The sequence below is a fragment of the Diabrotica virgifera genome, chromosome 3 (assembly GCF_917563875.1).
Source record: "Diabrotica virgifera virgifera chromosome 3, PGI_DIABVI_V3a".
Lineage (NCBI taxonomy): Eukaryota > Metazoa > Arthropoda > Insecta > Coleoptera > Chrysomelidae > Diabrotica > Diabrotica virgifera.
Genome location: NC_065445.1, coordinates 237,336,477 through 237,352,663, shown reverse-complemented (window position 1 = coordinate 237,352,663; position 16,187 = coordinate 237,336,477).

Genomic DNA, 16,187 nt, shown 5'->3' with positions numbered 1-16,187 from the left:
AGATATTTTTATTAATTTTAATGAAAATATAAAAATGGCGGTTACTGCTTTTAAACAAGGTATGTTATTACACACTTGCTTAAAAGTAGTAAAAGTAGTCAAGCAGTTGCTAGATAAAAAAGCAGTATCTCCATTTTTTTCTGTAGGAGATACTGCTTTTTAGGCTTGTATAAGGTACTTACCGCCTTTTAACTAACTAATGGCTAACAACAAGTTGAGTTACTGCAATTTTAATAGTCTACCAGACCCAGGAATTAAGGCTTACTGCTAGGTATATTAATAATTGTATAATAACCCATATAAAAAAGCAAACTCGAAAATTGTAAAAATTGGAGATACTGCCTTCTTGCTTAGGACGGCAGTATAGGTAAGCTACAGTGTGAGGAAGAGCGTATGTCGATAACTGTTTGCGTCCTCGATTGCAGCGATTCCATTCGCTCGAGCAAAATCACGTGACTTGACGATACCCATGTTGTTGTGACTCCAAATGTTGGAGTAATTATATATTTTAAATTTCTCAGATATATTTTCATTAATTAAAAGAAAATACGTACTATAACAGTTATTTATAAAACAGTTCGTGAAGTATGCTTTTTGCGAACGCACGCGATTTTTAGAGCACGAGCGACAACGGAGCGAGTGCTATACATCGCGAAAGTTCGCAAAAAGTACTTCACGCACAGTTTCATACAATATTTTATCTACGATAAACAAATAAAAAAACTGTAACTCTTCGTCACTGGAATTCATTTCTATTCTACAATTTTTAGAACTTTGACATTTAAAAATCCTAACTGCTTTCAAACCACAAAACTGTCAAAAATTTTGTTGTAAGTCATTGCTCATATTGTCATCACCATAACAACGCGAAATTTAAGAATATTTGATTATATGAAAGTGTGCCAAAAAACCCATTGAAAGTGTGCGAAAAAGCAAATCTCATTTAAAATACATTGTTACTTCACGCACACTTTAAACCCTTCACGCACTGCTATCTATAATGACAGTTTTCACAAACTAAAAACTTATACATAATGTGACATAGAGTAGATAAAATAAATTTTGCAATTAATAACTAATAATTAAATAATTGAGTTGCCACGTATCCTCTGTCCTTTTATATGAAATCGAAGCCTGGACAATCACGAACGCAACTAAAAGAACTTGCCATTTTTGAGGTGTGGTGTTATCGAAGAATGTAAATAATATAATGGACATAACACGTAACAAACACAGAAACAGATAAAAAAGGAAAAACAAATACTCAACATTATGAAGAACATAAAAATGAGCTACTTTGTTCACATACTACGAAATGAAAAATATGACTTGATGCGGTAGGTTATACAAGGAAAAGTGGAAAAAGAGAGCCGGGAAGTATATAATTTACTGATGCTACAATATGGACTTGAAAGCTGGACATTAAAGCAAGAACACATAAATAAGCTACAGTCATTTGAAATGTGGTGTTACAGAAGAATGCTTAGAATAGCATGGACACAGAGGAAAACGAACACGGAAGTACTGCGAGAAATGGGTAAAGAATGCGAAATAATAAACACAATAAAAATAAGAAAGTTACAATATCTGGGACACGTAATGAGGGGACCGCGATATGAAATGCTAAGACTGATAATACAGGGAAAGATAAGAGGCGGGAGGAGTATAGGAAGAAGGAGAGTGTCATGGTTAAAGAATTTAAGGGACTGGTTTGGATGCAGTTCTATAGAACTCTTTAGAGCAGCGGTGGATAGAGTAAGGATAGTGATGATGATATCCAACCTCCGATTAGGAGACGGCACTTGAAGAAGAAGAAGCGTGTGTATGTGTAGACACCAGGTAAGGGTGTTGAAATTAGTTAGAGTTTGGAAAAACAGTACATCTACAGATGCTAGCATGTGTTGAAACCAGGGAGTTGAAATCAGGTAGGGTTTAAAAAAAGAGTACATTTACAAATACTAACAGATTTGGACACCAGAGTATTGAAACTAGCTAGATTTTTTAGTGGCTATACATGCATTGATGCTAACGGCTATGGACATTGAAAACAACATCCAAAAATGTTATTATACATCATACATCCTTGTTATTGGATTAGATTTTGCTATTAGATTGAAAAAATAGTTTTTTGGTAGCAGTTGCCGCTAGGGCATCCCTGCCATTTTGTTCGTTGCAATCCGTGACTGCACGGCGGGGTTTGTCCTAGTTGTGTCAGAGAGAGCAGCATTTGTGCCTTCTGATGAGAGACTAATAAGTTTCGAAACCCGTAGAAGTGCTTATTGCACTCTCTGATTGAACTGGAATAATGATGCAGCTGTAGTTTCGTGTTGCAACGAATATGAAAATGGTTATTAATTTTTGAACAGTTTTTACTTTTCTTTTACTTTGGGGGGATTTTTGGGGAAAATTACCGCTATTCTCCAACCACACCGGCATTTTTGTATTAGGCTATCATGGACGAGCTAGCTGAAAAATTTTGAGATTGCCTTAAATACCTATGTCTGGCAGCTCTCGTGCTAAAATAATAGCGATCGTATCTACAGTGGATATTTTGAATTTGATGGAAACAGACGCAAATTTACGAACCAAAACGTCGAAATGTATAAGAAGAAACATATTTCGAAAACAAATGTTTGGAAATTAAAGAGTTACAGGAAAAACATGATTTATTTAATACGTACAAAAAAAATTAAAAAAATTGACAGATCAGAAGAGAGAAAACTGATTATCATTGATTTTGGATAAAGCGATGGAAAGAGTATATTGAGGAACTGTTTAATGATGAAAGGCTCAAGCTTGAAATTAACGAAGTAGTTACAGGAACTAACATAATTATGGACGAAATTGAACAAGGAATAAAATTAGCAAAGACCCAAAAAGCGACGAAACCAGGTGAAATACCGAGTGAAATAATAAAGCTTTTTGAAAATTCAGGTAAAGAAGTTTGTTTTCTTTTTTGTTTTCGGGCCAAAAATTTAATTTGAAAATTTTTAGAATAAGCCAGTTTGAAGATTGATTTCTCTATTCCCTAACAGAGAAAATGTTTTTTCTACGGCCTTGCGAAAAGAGCCACTTTCACGCACACATTTCGTTTCCGAAAGTTGCACTTTCGCGCACGGCGTGCGTGAAAGTAAAATACATTGTAATATGGCATTATAATATATTATAATACATGCAATAAACTAATATTTAGATATTATTTACTAATTTATTTCAAATTTATCTTATTGTGTTCATGTTTTAATGAAATTAGCGCGATTATTTCATTCACAGGAGATTCTGACCAATAGAAAGCTACAGAAATAAAAATTAAACTGATTATTTTTTAATGATTTTAACTTCCAATCGTATAGTAAGATATTTGATCACGTGTTTAATTCTGTCCAATCAGAATTAAAATTATACTGAGAATTATCTACTGTAGAACATTACCGTTAGAATTTTTTTAAGTAGATTGTTTCTGTTTAATGGCAACCGGTTCCTAGTTTTGACAACTGCCACTTTTAAGAAAATATCCATAATATACGTATTAAAAAATAATCTTACAAATATCACACGACAGTAAGAATAAATAAGAAAATATTGCTTCATTTTTACTCAAATTTGTTGTCATTGGGCAATAGCCACTCGAGCCCTGCGGTCTCTCGTGTCTATTGCCAGACAAAAAATTTTCGAAAAACTGTCGCATTATTTTCAATTTATTCTCACTCTCTTGTGATATTATACCCGATAATTTTTCATAATGTCCCGTCGTCAAGTATAATAGGTCAGATGCCCTTCGTTGCTACGAAAAAATACATTCAGTGACATTAATGACAATTAATGTTTTAAAAATTATAAAAGTGATGACTTTCAACCGTCAAATATTTATAACAACTGTGTGTTTATTTGTACTAATTTGTACTTACATAAATAAATTACAATAAAATTTTGGTTTTGAACAGTTCTATTCATGAAATAATCGCAACAAATTGCACTCGATCTCTAAAATTAATATAGAATTTTTGCCCTCGTGACACTTTGACAAAATTTCACTCCCCTTCGGGTCGTGAAATTAAAACTGTCAAAGTGTCATTCGGGAAAAATTCAATAATTTTAGAGCTCTTGTGCAATTACTACTGATTATTTCATTCATAGGAGATTCTGACCAATAGAAAGCTACAGAAATCTAAATTAAGAGGAAACAGTAGCGATCAACAGGTAGCGAAAACGCGTTCCAAGTTTGCGGCTGTAATTTTGAATATTTTTTCGATATATTTGGCACACGTATTCGTAATATAATAAAGAATGGCTGTACAGAGCCCAATTTAAAAAATATATTAATATGTGGAAATTACTATGTAATTAAATACAATATTAAAAAAACGAGCCTGTACCGCCATTAAGAAGAACAAAAAAATACATTTTCTTCAAATAAACTTTTTTATCCGATGCCTACATTTTGTGTCATTTTGGAACGACTAAAATTTTCTATTTCATTAGTAGTTTCAAAATGACAAAATCTAGGTATCGGATAAAAAAGTTTATTTGAAGAAAGTGTATTTCTTTGTTCTTCTTAATCGCGGTACAGGCTCGCTTTTTTAATATTGTATTTAATTACAGAGTAATTTCCACATACTAATATATTTTTCAAATTAGGCTCTGTACCGCCATTCTTTATCATATTATGAATACGTGTGCCAAATATCTCAAAAAAATATTTAAAATTACAGCCGCAATCTTGGAACGCGTTTTGGCTACCTGTTGATCACTACTGTATCACCTTAAATCGATAATTTTTGATAATTTCCCGTCGTCAAGTATATTACGTCAGATGCCCTTCGTTGCTACGAAAAAATACATTCAGTGACATTAATGAAAATTAATGTTTTAAAAACTATAAAAGTGATGACTTTCAACCGTCAAATTAATATTTATAACTGTTTGTTTAATTGTACTAATTTGTACTTACATAAATAAATTACAATAAAATTTTGGTTTTGAACAGTTTTATTCATGAAATAATCGCAACAAATTGCACCCGATCTCTAAAATTAATATAGAATTTTTGCCCTCGTGACACTTTGACATAATTTCACTCGCCTTCAGCTCGTGAAATTAAAACTGTCAAAGTGTCACTCGGGAAAAATTCAATAATTTTAGAGCTCTTGTGCAATTGCTACTGATAATTCGATAAAATAAAATTATTTTGACATAATATTTAAAAGTCAGATCAGTAGACAATTACAATGGTTTTGAATCGTCGTCGCGGAAACCAATATCGTCGTCGTGGTAACCCATTATATTGAAAGTTTGGTTTTGACAACTTTGTCAAATAATTAATTTGTGTATTTTCACTTCTAAATAAAAATTGATATAACTTTATTTTTTGTGGCTTTTTTCCAAACGTACGACCCTAGAAAAAAAATTGTTCCTAACTCATGCGGAAAGTGTCTTCCCCGCACTCGACTGCTTGCCCGAATTCCGCTATCGCGTCGTTCGGGTCAACGGCAGTCTCGTGCGTGAAAGTATCACTTTCCACACTAGTTAGGAAAATAACTATATACTTAAGTACTTATACCTTTTATGGTAAACGAAAATACGAAAAATGGCAATTTTCGCACTAAGTCCTTAATAACTAAATAACACGCCAAAAGTTCTAGAGAAAACGTAAGTTTGGTTAGTATACGTATAATATCAGAAAAACTTTTCCAATACTTGGCCATTCAGATGTTCTGAGAAAAACTTATTTTCCACCTACCTCTACTGAAAGTATACTTTTCCGGACCTGATTGTAGGGAGCAAAGTTGTACTTCTCCTCCCTAGGGAGGAAAAGTAAAAGTGACGTCATGGTATTTCATTCATGAAATATAACTTATTGACCTGTAAAATATCTATTTTCTATTATACGTAAGTATCTATACATTTTAACGTTTATTTATAAAAGACCCTGTATTTTGCAGAATGGTAAAAAACCAATGAACTGTTAATACGGATGGAATGGCCATGTCCCATTCAAATAGTGAAGCGAGATTGACACCAACATACAAGAGAGAGGTCCTAGAGAGAGACAGACAAGGTGTTGGAGAATTTGACAGGCCGTGTAATTTGAGTTGCCTATATAAATGGACCCGATTGAATCAGTATTTACAGTTCGTTGAATATTTTAACTTATATTTTAACTTGGCTAAGGCCTAATGCTGATTGGCAGTACATATTTCAAAATTTAACCACTTTTTTGTATTTAGGGGATAAATAGGGTACACAGTGCCATACTTGGTGTTTAAATACTTTTCAGAATTGTTATTTGTATTTATCAAAACAAATACCTACTTTCCTAAAGTATTTGGGAGTTAAATAGTTTTAAAACTGTTTAAATGCTAAATTAGTGTCTTATATAAAGTGAAGAAGTCCTTGCTTATGTTATTGTTACTTTTTTTCAATAATTTTACGTAGGTATATACATACAATTTATTCTACTGTAACTAAACTCGCACAATGCATAAACACTTTTAAGGAAACGGTTCCAACAGGTCTATTAAGGGTAATAGCATTGCAATAGTAATAAATTTGCTGAATTAATATTAGTTTCACCACTTCAGATTTTCAGATAATGTACATGTTGTTTGTACCTTATTTTTCTTGGAATATGGCTGTTCTGCTTTTCAAAAGCTTTGTTTGTTGTTGCAATGTGTGTGGCCTAACTTAACTGTGGCATGTTAATTTAAAAACTGAATAACATTTTTTACAAAATTTTGGAATATGTTTGTAGAACAATTTTAACAGCTGTTTTTAATATAGATTTCAATCCTATACAAATAGTCTCTCATGTCTTTTGATGTAAAATATTTATTACTACAACCTTCAACTACCGTCTACCACTATGAATTTGTTTGTTTACGAAAGGTGGCGATTATCTTCCCTCTTTCCCTGGCTATTGCTCTCATTCTGAACGCATTAAATCCCTTCATTTGTATTTAAATACGTCAGAACTCTCTTTTTCATTAAAAGAAGTACTGGTTTTAGTCTTTGCTTTTGGCATATTCTATTTTGTAGGTTTTAGAACTGCGCCATGATATATATGTCATTTTATTGTGTATCACATAATGACAATGACAAAAAGACAGATTAAAACCAGTACTTCTTTAAATGAAGAAGAGAGTTCTGACGTATTTAAATACAAAAAAGTATTTAAATTTGGAAATACTGCCCCATCAGCCCAGTTAAAAAAATATGAGGTCCATTTCCCCGATTTAAGTTGATATAGGCAACTCAAATTACACGGCCTGTCAAAGTTTCCACCACCTTGTCTGTCTCTCTCTAGGACCTCTCTCTTGTATCGTGGCTGCATTAGTTGTCTTTGTGCCTTTTCCATCCGTATTGACAGTTCATTGTAAAAAACAGTAAATTGTTATTTTGATGTAACAATGTTTACATTAATAATTTGACTTATATTTGACAGTTGACAGTTATATTATACCTACTTGTTAGTTATAGTTCTAATAAATTTTGTTGGTTACTTACATAAATTAAGTAAAAATGAAAAAATGACTTGTTACTTGAGGAAGGTGGAAAAACCAGATGCATAACATGGGAGTAAAGTGCCTTTTCCTCCCTTGAATGATTACTGCCCTCCGCTACTCGTCGGGCAGTAAACTTCATTCTCGGGAGGAAAAGTAGCACTTTCCTCCGTTGTTATACAAATAGCTATTCCCTAGACTATAACACACAAACAAACAATGCGTAACGATTAAAAGAAAATTGTTCTGAAGCTATTTTCTTGTGGCATTTTTATAATCAATTACTTTTAATTGGAAATAAGCCACAATTTTATCAAAAAAATGAAGAAACGTAATAAGCATTTCATTTAAAAATATTATTAAACAAATTGTGTTTCTCTTTAAATTCACTAAGCAAAATACCATAGCGTCTGGAGTTATCTGAAGACTAATCTACCTCTATAAGTTTGCGTAGCAGGCATTGTAATCAACTCTAATATCCAGACGTATCTTCCAGTCTGAGTCTGGAATAACTTTTCGGGAGTCCATGTGCACCGACACGTTAGTAAGATAAATAGAATCCGATTTGTTATATAGAAAGCACGAACTTCCATTTCTCAGATTTTGCCTCACCTCCAACCAAACATCGCAAAAAAGAACAAACCGAACGGAACGAACCGAAATACGTACAAAGCAGGGCAATAATTAAGTCTTATCTTACGAAATGTTATCCTTAAAGTGAAATTTAAGTCACTGAGGTATATTTTTAGCCGTACAAGTTATATTTAATGACGCCGAGCCATTTTTATCTGGTGCTATTACACTGTTACCTTCCAATGACGTGCTTAGGGAAATTTGCTACACGAAAAAATTAAATTAGCAAAAAGAACGACAGAAAAAGAAATAAACATAATTAGTCTGGGCTGATTATCGGAGAATAGGCCATTTTTGGGAAAAGTTATATTCGAATCTTATTATTGTATGTATTAATAATATAGGTATGCAAAGTCCGCAGATAGTGTGCTACTTTTTTTATAAACCAAATGGCGCCCGAAAATCGTGTTTTTTTCAATTTTTGCTCTATAACTCCAAAGATTTTAACTTTACGCCAAAAATACTCAAATAAAATTCACCGCAATTAAATTCTGCATAGAGACGTGTTTTTTCCGATTTACTTCGACGAAAACTTCCCCGGAAAAAGCGGGTTTTTCCAACAAAATCTTTAATTTTCAACTAAACTTTTAGATAAGTAATTGTTAGTCAATAACTAAATAACTTGGTAGCGTAAAAGCCCTTTTCGTGTAAATTATAATTCCAGAATCCGACGGAAATTGAATGAACAGTTTAGCAACAATTGAATTCATCATCATTTGGCTCTACAACTCTATGTGAGTCTTTGCCGCGTTTACTATTTCCCTCCATTGTTGTCGGTCCTGAGCAGCTATTTCCCATTGTTGTACTCCCATTTTGCGTAGATCGCTGGCTACTGCGTCCTTCCATCTCTTTCTTGGGCGACCAACTGACTTTTTCCAACGGGCCTTTCCCAGAATGTGGCGTTTAGAGGTCTTTCGTCACTTGATCTTAGTACGTGACCCGCCCGTCGTATTCTGTTTGATTTAATGTAGCGTACTATGTTTTCATCTCCGTATATTGTCTGGAGTTCATCATTGTGTCTTCTTCTCCATTCTCCTGTTGTCTCTTCTCTGCAAGGCCCATAGATAGTCCGCAGTATCTTTCTTTCAAGTACCAGTAATTTTGTTGTTTCCCGCTGATTCAGAGTCCAGGTTTCGCTTCCATACGTTATTGTGGGATGAATTATTGTCTTATATACTCTTATTTTTGCTGGGCTTGAGAGTATTTTTGATTTAAGTAGGGTCCTTAACGAGTAATATGCCCTGTTTCCTGCAATAATCCTTAACAATTGAATTGTTAATTAAAAATTTTCGGTCGCTATAATAACGACAATAATTGTGATGCATAAGAATAACTATGATTTTTTTATAAAAATACACTATACCTATTTAATGTACTTTACAGAATTGAAATTGGACTATTTAAGTGGCCTCAGAAATATTTTAAAATTAAAAAGAATTTTTTGCCTTATAAACAAATAGAATATTTTGGAAAATATGAAACTAAATTAAATTGTAAAAACGGTATTCGAAAAACAGCGGCAGGACGCTTCTTTTAAAAGAAAAAACGTTTAATTATGATGAGTAGTTCCTGAGATACAACCAGTCAAAGTTGACCGGAATTTACGGCAAAGATATAAATAATAGGATCATAATTTTCAAACCGTCACCTTTTTATTTTTGTCCTCTTTCCCCACACCAATTTTCATATCCTTAAAATACTCATAACATATATTATTATAATAAAAACTATCGATAATACGTGTGAAAATTGCCAAAAATAGCAAAATTCCAATCAAAAATTAGGTTGGAGAAAATGTAACCCTCAAAGTTCAAAATTGGTATACGTTAAAAAAATGCATTTTCTCGGCTTCCCATGGAGCAATTTCCTTCATTCTTCTTTTGTTCCCAAGTAACTCCAGGAGAGCCATCGAACTAACGCATTAATAAATGTCAAACTTGCTTTTGTTTTGTTATAATTAATTAATTTATTTATTATAACACAAAATTTTAATTTGAGTAAATAAAAATTGTTTAAATAATTATACAGCTTTCAAATGAGAATATTTATGTTTTAACTTTAAAAGGTATACTTGTAGTAAGTTTATCTAAAAAAAAAGCCTACAACTAGAAAAAATATGTAGTTTTCTGTTCTTTTAAATAAATTAATCTATTATAACAAAACAAAAACAAATTTGACATTTAATAATGAGTTAGTTCGATGGATCTACTCGAGTTATTAGGGAACAAAAAAAGAATGAAGGAAATTGCTTCAAGAGAAGCCGAGAAAATGCATTTTTTTAACGTATACCGATTTTGATCTTTGAGGGTTACATTTTCTCCAACCTAATTTTTGATTGGAATTTTGCTATTTTTGGCAATTTTCACACGTATTATCGATAGTTTTTATTATAATAATATATGTTATGAGCATTTTAAAGATATCAAAATTGGTGTGGAGAAAGAGGACAAAAATAAAAAGGTGATGCTGTGAAAATTATGATCCTAGTGTTTATATCTTTGCTGTAAATTCCGGTTAAATTTGACCGGTTGTATCTCAGGAACTACTCATCATAATTAAACGTTTTTTCTTTTAGAAGAAGCGTCCTGCCACTGTTTTTCGAATACTGTTTTCACAACTTAATTTAGTTTAATTTTTCCCGAGATATTCTATTTGTTTATAAGCCAAAAAATTGTTTATAACTTTAAAATATTCCTGAGGCCGCTTAAATAGTCCAGTTTTAATTCTGTAAAGTACATTAGATAGGTATGTTGTCTTTTTATGAAAAAATTATAGCTGTTCTTATGCATCATAATTATTGTCGTTATTATAGCGGCCGTAAATTTTTAATTAACAATTCAATTGTTGCTAAACTGTTCATTCAATTTCCATCGGCTTCTGGAATTATGATCTATATAAAAAGGGCTTTTATATTACCAAGCTATTTAATTATTGATTAAAAATTACTTATCTAAAATTTTAGTTGAAAATTAAAGATTTTGTTGGAAAAACCCGCTTTTTTCGGGGAAAGTTTTCTTTGAAATGAATCGGGAAAAACACGTCTCTATGCATACTTTAATTGCGGTGAATTTTTATTTGAGTATTTTTGGTGTAAAGTTAAAATCTTTGGAGTTATAGAGCAAACATTGAAAAAAACACGATTTTCGGGAGCCATTTTGTTTATAAAAAAAGTAGCACACTATCTGCTGACTTTGCATACCTATATTATTAATACATACAATAATAAGATTCGATTCCAGCAATAAAATTGCTGGTAAATAACTTTTCCTTGTATTTTGCTAATTAGCCCACAGTACATCGCACTTTTCAAAAATGATTACAAAAATCTTAAAAATGGTTTTAGTTGCTCCGTCTGAGTGAGTCTACCATTTCTGAAAAATTTCAGAGTGCAAGTTGGACGCGTTTCAGCACGCCCCACGCCTAAACTTGTTACTTTAGCGCGCTTAGGTTTTGTGAATGCAAAACTATAATTTTCAAAAATATCACAGGGAAAAAAATTCCTGTACTGGCTGTATACCATAAATCACAAAAAATAAAAACCTTATCTTGTAAAAGGTATATTTAAAATCCCTAAAAAGGGCTTTATCACAACAAAACGTTTTCGGAATCAATATTCCATCATCAGTGTTATCACCTAAAATAAGTTTAACTCTATAAGTAAAACAAACGTGAGGTTAAATTTTGACAAAGCTAAAAAAGTGAATAAATAGTTATACTTACAGGTTTACATGCTTTAAGCCACCAAAATGAACAAGTAAAAACCCTTAAATTCATATTAAACAGTTGGTGTTACATTATATTATCTGATTTTAAAGGATCTTAAAAATATTTCCAGATTAACCCCTGGCATCACATGACATCAACCATATTGGTTGGGAAATTGTAGGTAGAACCCACGGGTAGAACCTTACATGGCAGAGTTTAGGTGACAACTGACCGGAATGGCCCTCTGAAGTATGTCAGCACAGGACTGACAATGTACCTTGACAGAATTTTATAATAATATGTGTAGTTACTTCAGCCAAAAAATTTAAATTTTATATTAATATTTTTTAAAATAATATAACAGTAGTGAAAAAATTTGTTGGGGTTAAAATTAATCTACCCTGAACAAGTATAATGGATAAAAGTTAAAAATTATAGAATAAAACAGAAGTGAATACTTTGTTTAGGGTAGGCAATTATCATTACATAGTATTGAAAATTATAGATTGTAAATACAGAGTTGTACTTTTCTAAGATGTTAGTTAAGCTGATGTTATAAGCTTAATATTTGGTGTAATTTATTAATAGAAGAATCCAACAAAATAGATAAAAGATGATATATGTTTAGTTTGCTAAAGAAATATGTATTACTAGATGTGAATATAAATAAGAAAAGTAGTAATGAGGAGACCGAGAAATCCAGAGACTCGACATCAAAGTATCTGGAGATGAAAAACTAGCAATGATGGGACAGGAAGGATAGGACGGCATGATGGAACTGGAGCAGGTACCTCGGAATAGGTTCCGATCGTCTATTCCACGCACCAGTGACAAAAAGTCGACGGCATCGGTTTCGATTCCAAGCGCGCCGCATCGACCGCGATCTGCAATTTACAATAAACTCGAACTGGATTTTTGCTCGGAATAGGTCGCTGCAGCACAACCGTGGAACAAGCCACCGTAGGGTTAGTTAGTAGAGAATACATCGGTGACGTCCGTTTCGGTTAGAGTTGGTATGATGGAACTGGAGCGGATACGTCGGAATATGTTCGACTTTGAATCGGGGTTAGTTAGTAGGGAATACATCGGTGACGTTCGTTTCGGTTAAGGGTTGGTATGATGGAACTGGAGCGGGTACGTCGGAATATGTTCGGTTCGACTATTCCACGTATTACAAGTGACAAAACTTTGATGGCATCGGTCTCGATTCCAGCGCTGGCCGTAGTTGAGTAGGTACACTTTCCTTTTCCGAGAGATTTGATCTCTCGGAATAGGTACCATAGAGAAACGCATCGGCGGCGTCTGTTGACTGTTTCGATTCCAAAGTGTGATGGGTTTAAAAGGATTTCAGGTCGATACGGCTGTAACAGATAGTTGTCATTTAAAACTGTTAAAATTGTGACTCTACCCCATTATGATTTTATTTATTTGTCTACTAAACTAGTGTCTTCATTTTCCATTTGCATAAACGAATTCTGAATAAACCTCGACTTTAGGTAATTTAAAAACCCATAATTACATGTAAGAAAAATTTGTTTTAATAGGTGTTATAATATAGATTTACGAATTGTAGGAAAAACATGGTAAAAAATATAAATATATTTAAAAATCAAATTACATACATCCTCTAGCTAGATTAAAAATACAAAATTATAGGTGCCCACTAGTTTGATCGTTTGAATTTGGGGCAGCGGAAGACAATAGCAGCACAACTATTAGGAACGAGCTAGGGCGATCCATATATTGTCTTTTCACGTCGGAATCATAAACTCGCATTAGGTTTCTGGAATAGGTATTTGCTTGGAATAGGTTCAGTTCCAACCTATTACCGAAAAATGCTATTCTGCACCATCTCTAGATAGAAGGTTAATTAGTCTGTAAGAAAGGAAAAAGAAGTAGTGATGAAAGAAGGGATGTAAGTTGATATTGGTGAGTTGGTCTGTTACAGAAAATTAGACTGTCGAAGAGTCTAAGTGTAAATGAAGATGGATATGTAGAGAGGAATGGATGAATGGTGGATATCTTGACTATGAGAAAAGTTGGCAATGTAATGGAAGTGGTAGACTCGCTCAAACGAAGCAGATAAAAATATTTTTAAGACTTTTGTAATAATTTTCAAAAAAGGAGGGTGTACTGTGAAATATAAATATATTAAAGTAAAGTTCGTTATAGAACGAGAAAATAACAGAATAAAATTTAAAAAATCTTAAAGAAAACTGTATCTACTCTGTACATAGAGTAGACCATAGAGCCTCTAAGATGATCCCTAAAGAGGGTGAAACGTACCTGAAAGGATGATGGCCACCTCTGTACGAATTGAAATATAAGCTGTCTTTCATTTTTCATTTTCTATATTAGTTTTAGTCATATCTGAGTGCAGGGAACTAAGATTCGTTGAAATTTTTACCTAGATGAATAGAGAGGTAGTAGAATTCAAACTAAGATTACCCCTCGTCTGCTTCTAATTCATCGTTCGTTTGCTTTGCAAGTTTAGAAAGCATGAATTCAGGTTGTATACCAGAATTTCGTCCGAGTAGAAGCCTTTAGTTCTTCGGACTTAAAGCTTCGAACTGTTTTTTTAGATGAAAATATTTTCATTAAACAATTCACTCTTCAAAGCCCCTTCGTTCCAATTTTTATCATTCAGTTATCTTGAGTTCTCGAGATATCTCTAAATGGCCGCTAATCTGCCGCACCCTGTAGATTATGCATCAATTTTACTAAAAATATGCAGCTATTTTTTTTCTAAATTTGCTTAAGTATGCAATTTTTTTTCTAAATTTGCCTAAATATGCAAATATGTATATTATTCTTCTTTAAGTGCTATCGGTACAAATAATAAAATAACAAATTATGCAAATATTTTTATTTCATTTTTTAGAATATTTTCTCTCTCATATACCGACTATAACACTACGCATAGACACCATTCCCCACCAGCACCTTTAGAATCTGTGTATTGAACACTACTGAAAAACAAAACAAAATAACTCATAAAGATATATCAGTAAATACCACAAAATACCCGAACATTTTTCTAAACAACCCTTTTTAATGACGCCTGTGGCTTTGGCATATATATATATATATATAACTAGTGACGTCATCCATCTGGGTGTTATGACGTAATCGATGATTTTTTAAATGAGAGTAGGGGTTGTGTGATAGCTCATTTGAAAGATTATTTAATTTTCTATTCAGTAATATAAATATTAACATAATTATTTATTCAGGGTGTACAAAAAAATTTTTTAATAAATTAATTTAGACAGAAAGAAGAAAAAATGTTTTGTACACCCTGTATAAATAAATATGTTAAGGTTTATATTACTGAATAGAGAATTAAATAACCTTTCAAATGAGCTATCACACAACCCCTACTCTCATTTAAAAAAATAATCGATTACGTCATCACGCCCAGAAGGATGACGTCAGTAGTATTATATATATGCCAAAAAGTCTTAATTTTAAAAATAAAAATCGACCTGTCTGAGGAATTTTCTTCAAATTTGCCCATTCTCGAGATAATGAATTTATGCAAACTCACACGTCCTCATTTATACTACAGTGTCGCGCCCGCTTGATTATCAATTAAAAAACAAAGGGGTTTCCGATACTGTATTGCAAAAAACTCTTCGGGATTTTATCAATTAATGTTTAAAGAATATCTGCCTACCTTAGCAACATTGAAATTTTTAGTTAAATGTCCGATATAGGGTTAAAAATGGCCGATTTCGCAATTTTCAAAATTTTTAATCGCTTATACAACAAAAACTATTAACCTAAGAGAAAAATTACCAAAGACCTTTTCTGTTTGGAATGATTCAAAAACCCTAAAAAAACTTTGTTCGAGGCAAAAAAATAATTTTAGGAAATACCCGTAATCTTTCCCCTCGCCTGCTCTTCAGAATTGCCTGTCATTGTACACATTTCTTCTAAATGACTTACTCAAACACATACTTAAATTTAAACTTCACAGGAGAAAGTTTATTTTACCCCCTAAATTTGCATTTTTCGATTCACCTGGTAGATACAAGTGCAGGGCTAATGCCCGCCACGTCATGGTTTTTAGCCTTGGTATGCTATGAATTATCACTATACAAATTTCTAGCCTTACAGGAAGACCGTTAGTCGGAGGGTTCACTAGCTCTTAGACTATCTATAAAATTCAATACACTCAAATTTAAACTTAATAAACTCATTAGTAATAATGATATCTATTTCACTAAATCAAAAAAATAGAAAAAGTATCAAATTTTCCAATTCTCTTTTCCACCCAAAAACCTCTCTTCAGTTGTCTTTAATAAAAATGAACTTGATCTACTAAATCTAGGACTCAAATACTACATT